Here is a 5,794-nt window from a genome sequence, read left to right as displayed (position 1 = left end):
TCACCGATACTCTTCCTAGGGCATTGGAAACTAAAGGGAAAATAAACAAATGGGACTACATCAAAATAAAAAGCTTCTGCACAGCAAAAGAAACCATCAACAAAACAACGAGAAAGCCAACTGCATGGGAGAATATATTTGCCAATGTTATCACCAATAAGGGTCTAATCTCCAACATTTATAGGGAACTCATACAACTTAACAAAAGGATGATGAACAACCCAATCAAAAAAATGGGCAAAGGCCTTAAATAGACACTTTTCAAAAGAGGACATTCAGAAAGCCAAGAGATATATGAAAACATGCTCAAAGTCACCAATCATCCCAGAGATGCAAATCAAAACAACAATGAGGTACCATCTCACACCTGTCAGAATGGCTATCATCAACAAATCAACAAACAAGTGCTGGCAAGGATGTGGATAAAAGGGAATACTCATGCACTGCTGGTGGGAATGCAGACTGCTGCAGCCACTATGGAAGACAGTATGGAGTTTCCTCAAAAAGTTAAAAATGGAACTCCCATTTGACCCAGTGATCCCACTTCTAGGAATATATCCCAAGAAACCAGAAACACCAATCAGAAAGGATATATGCACCCCTATGTTCATAGCAGCACAATTCACCATAGCACAGATTTGGAAACAGCCTAAGTGCCCTTCAGCAGATGAGTGGATTAGAAAACGGTGGTACATCTACACAATGGAATACTATGCTGCTGTAAAAAAGGAGGAATTCTTACCATTTGCAACAGCGTGGATGGAACTGAAGAGCATTATGTTAAGTGAAATAAGCCAATCAATGAAAGAAAAATACCACATGATCTCACTCATTTATGGATAATGATAACCATTATGTACTGATGGTTATCATTTTATATTGCTTCCTTTATATTGCTTACAAATCATAGCTAAGATGAGGAAGCAGGGCTCTGTGACTTCCTGCAGAGCCACTTCGTAGATGAGGAGGCAAAGCTCATCAAGAAGGTGGGAGGCCGCCTGACTCATGTCCGCAGGCTGGCCGGCCCCAGGCGGCTGGGCGAGTATGTTGCCAAGGGCTCACCCTCAAGCAGGCTGGGAGCCTCCAGAGCCCGGGGGCCTTTCAAGCCCAGGTGTTTGACGCTGGTGTCAAGACTTCTGTCTGAGCCGCTCCCTGAAGCCAGGAGGCAGCTTTTCAACCACTCTAAAGCCCTCTCCCAAGCAGTGGACCAAATAGAAATAAAAGTTTATCGGGGGGGGGGGGGGGGGAGGGACAAACACAAGATAAGGACGCAGGGTTACGGTCAATACAAAACAACCCGGGACAGCTTCCTCAACGGCTGGCTTTATACAGATGTGCACTTGGTAGAAAACCTGTTCTTGGCAGAAAAATCTAACTACGAGCCAAGAAGCAGAGCTAGGAGTGCATTTTATCTGTTACCGGGTTAGGAAGAAAAGTGCTGTCCAGGAGGCAGTCAGAGATTTCCTCGGTGAGCAAATCTAGCCCAGAACCAGGGCTGTGCCACCATTTTCCCCGTAGGCCTGATGGAGGGCACATGGGCGTCTCAGATGCCAGAGAGACACAGTGGGTGCCTCCAGAGGAAAGGAGAGCTCGCCTTTGCCGTGTGGAGGTGTCATGGTCCCACCGCCTTCAAAGCTACTTGGTGCTGGACAGCTGCATGAAACCCCTGCCGCCTGGCCTTCCCAGCATTCGGCCTGTTCTCTCCACTGAAGTCACTGTTCTTCCCTTCTGAGCTTGAAAATTACTCTTAGAACTTTCAACGTGCATTTGCTGTTCTTAAAAATATGTTAATGCTAAAATTTCTACTTCCCCACATCCAATAGCTTAAGTTTAAACCCAAGTTATTAACTCACAGAAAAAGAATGAAACAGAGGATTGCTGTGTAACAGTGCAGGTAGTCACAGGGGCAGTCGCCACCTTCGCACGGGTGCTGGTGACTTGATATTTTATCTCCTCTGTTCTACAAAATTGACTCTGTCCCCACAACCTCCAAACAAAGGAACAACCATCCATTTGACACAAGTATACCTTTATCTATCACCAGAGCATTATTGGAATCTTAATTACAATCCACAACGTAAAAAACACCTTTTACTTTCTCTACCCTGAATTTTGAAAACCTTAGGGCTATAATTAAAATGCAAAAGAAAGTATTACTAAAATATAAAGGCCTTCACAGTACAGGCAATACGTTTTCCTGTCTCCTATTCATTTTGCCTCATTTTCTCTGCATGAATTGATGGTATCAATATAGTTTCAATTATGTTAAATACAAGCAATAAATGGTATCTGAGCAGGTGGTTGTCAAAGCAGTACTTTATAACAAGAATGACTATGCTTTTTATTTTGTTCAAATATATAAAATAGAGAAATATGTGTATACTTAGTGGATTACTCTTCTACCCTCTCAGCCCTGGACCCTATACTGTTGAGGACAGGATGCCCACTCTTCTGTGCTGCCCTTACTTGGATGTTGATGAAGACAATGACCGTGTGTGTGTGTGTGTGTGTGTGTGTGTGTGTATGTGTGTGTGCGCGCGCGCACTTTGTGGGGAGGGATGTTTGTATTTAGGAACTTATGTTACTGATAACACATCAGCAGTTAGTTTTCAAGTGTTCCTTCCTATTTTTAAAGTAAAAATACCTATGTTATTGTTACTAGGCTGTCCTCTCTCTGTTCCCATATCTCCTTAGAAATTAACATGAAGGTGGTGATATATTGCCTTTTCTTCACTCTTTGACCATTCTCTCTTTCCCATGTAATGAATTGGAAATTCTATCTTAATTATAGTTTGGCAAATATGTGTCCATTCACTCATTCTTTATTTTGTATGTATATTCATTCATTAATATATGTAATTAGTTCATTCATAAACTTGGCTAATATTTACTGCTTTTTTTTATACAACACAAGCACTATAATGAGTAAAAAACTCTCAAAAATAAAAATAATGCTCTGCCCTTTAAGATCTGCCAGTTAGATATAAATATAGATGCCCCATTTTCTAAATGTTTGCAGTATAAGATTAGAGAGGAGCACCGAGGAGCACAGGGAGGCCCAGAGGAGTGGGGGAGGCATTGCTTAGTGGATTTTATGAAAGGCCAAGGTAGTGCTCTGGGAGCTTTCAAAATATATCATCAGACTGACTGTCATAGAATTGATTTAAAGTTAAGGTTGAGCTTTAAAAATCAGGATCATATCATTAGAGTTAGAATTTTAGCATGTTTAGGATAATAAATCCTGTCTTTCTTAGAATCCCATTCCTGCATGCGGGTAGCCTCTCAGTCCTTAAGGAACTGATGCCCTGCATTGACTGTTTCAGCCTATATTGACCTCTATTTCTATCTAACTCAGCCTATGACCCACTGGTTTCCTTAATAAAATCAAAGTGATTCTCCAGAAACCTAACTCACCCTGTCAAAGAGCAAATACAGAACTCTATGCATTGGGGGCTTTGAGTCTGGTTAAAGGGGTTTACCACTAAAAACAAACTGACAATACTAGTACACTTATTTCTCTAATCAAATTTCGAGGGAAAATCAGCTGTTTTTTTTTTTATGTAAAAAATAACATTTTGATATGGCTCATTAGTTTGTATGTGAATAGAGTAACTTAAACCATGCTAAAATCTTTGTCAAGATTCTAACTTACTGAATTCAAAAAACAAAGAAAAGACTAAACTAGCATGTTGACCTTTTAATTTTTTTACATTTTAATTAAAATGTCAATAAGATTATATAGGTTTCAAGTGTGTGATTCTGTGATATGTTCTCTGTATATTGATTTGTATGCCCACCACCCAAAGTCAAGTCTTCATCCATAACCATAAATTTGACCTGCTTTACCCTTTACTACTTCCCCGCCCTCCTTGGCTATTATCAACAAGACAAGTAATAACAGGCAATAGAGAGGTTGTGGAGAAAAAGGAACCCTCATTCATTGCTGGTGGGAGTGTAAACTGGAGATTTCGACTTTTAACAGGAAGTTACTCATGGAACAGGAACCCATTTTATTTTTTATACTTTCTTTTTATTGATTTCAGAGAGGAAGGAAGAGGGAGAGAGAGATAAAAGCATCAATAATGAGAGAGAATCATTGATAGTTTGCCTCCTGCACATTCTCTACTGAGGATTGAGCCCACAACCCAGGCATATGCCCTGACCGGGAATTGAACCATGACCTCCTAGTTCATGGGTTGATGCTCAACTACTGAACAACATTGGCTGCGCTTTTTTAAAAAAAAAAAAAATTAAATTCTCCCCAGAGCATGTTTTTTCCATTGATTTTTTTTTTTTTTTTTGAGAAGGAGAGTGCAAGGGAAGGAGGGGGAGGGGAGAGAGATGGAGAGAAATATCCATGTGAGAGAGACACATCGATCAGTTGCCTCGCACAAACCCAGACCAGGAATCCAACCTAAGATCCTCCAGTGCATGACCAACACTCTAACCACAGAGAACACTGGCCAGGGCAGGAACTCATTTTAATATGTATTTTTCAAAGCATCTGGCACAATAATCATAGTCTGAATATTCTATATCATGGCATCTGGACCATCTTATAATTATATTCAGTTATCAATGATGAAACAGAGACTGTAAGATATCCTATATAATAAAGAGCTAATATGCTAATAGTCATCATGCCCTTGAGCCCTCACACTGGGGCGGGGGGACCTGAGGCTGAGCCTCCTGTCCCAGTGCCAAGACCAGGAAACCTGAGGCCAGGCTGGGGGACCTGAGTCTGCACCCCTGGTCCTTTGGGGCTTGGGGCTAGGTCCCGCGGCATGCCTCAGACTCTGACAGGAGGGAGATTTTCATATATATTTTATTAATTTTCTTTCAGCTCTGACACATCTATTATAGAGAAAGGGCAAATAGTAATATTAAAATATTTCCTCTAATTAATTCCTTTTAATGTGCACAAATTTCGTGCACTGGGCCACTACTGGGTGTGTGTGTGTGTGTGTGTGCATGTGTGTGTGTGTGTATTTTTTAAATATATTTTTATTGATTTCAAAGAGGAAGGGAGAGGGAGAGAGAGATAGAAACATCAATGATGAAAGATAATTATTGATTGGCCACCTCCTGCTCGCCCCCTACTGGGGACCGAGTCTGCAACCCAGGCATGTACCCTTGACTGGAATTGAACTTGGGACCCTTCAGTCTGCAGGCCAACGCTCTGCCACTGAGCCAAACCAGCTAGGGTTAATGTTATATTTAAAATGTTGCAGAAACAGGTTAATCTTTCTCTAAAACCATACCATGAGAAAAAATTATCTATTAATTAATTTTTTATTTTAATGAGTTCTTCAAATCAGAATTTTATTTTGCAGATGAATAGCTAGCATTTAAATGTAATAGTGAAGCTTGAATAGAAGACTGACCAAATAGTTTTGTTACTGACTAGGGCATTATTAATGACAACATTTTGCAACCACATTATATTCAGAAGCTAGCAATGCCAAAGCCATTCATCTCTAGTGTGCAAATTTGGCTTGTTTATTCCCGGATCTAGAAAGCTCTTCTTTGACATTTTCACTTCATGCACACCCCCTCCCACTTGCCTGGCTTATTAATTCCCAGGTGTAGCCCACAATGCTGCCTCCCCAGGTTCCCTCCCAATTGATGATTGATCTATGTTTCTGCTTCACTGAGAAAATGCATGAGATCAGAAGAAATCAACCACATACAGGGTTGTCAGTATCTGACCACTCTGTTTTCCTGACTATTCCCAGACGTGTGTTATTGCTGTTTATATCTAAAGCCAGTCTCAACGCTCATAGAGTAGATGCAT

The sequence above is a fragment of the Myotis yumanensis genome, unplaced genomic scaffold, assembly GCF_028538775.1.
Source record: "Myotis yumanensis isolate MYYU_CA2020_CCGP unplaced genomic scaffold, mMyoYum1.0.hap1 SCAF_21, whole genome shotgun sequence".
Taxonomy (NCBI): domain Eukaryota; kingdom Metazoa; phylum Chordata; class Mammalia; order Chiroptera; family Vespertilionidae; genus Myotis; species Myotis yumanensis.
The sequence above is the reverse complement of the archived record's forward strand: the minus strand, read 5'-3'. Positions refer to the sequence as shown.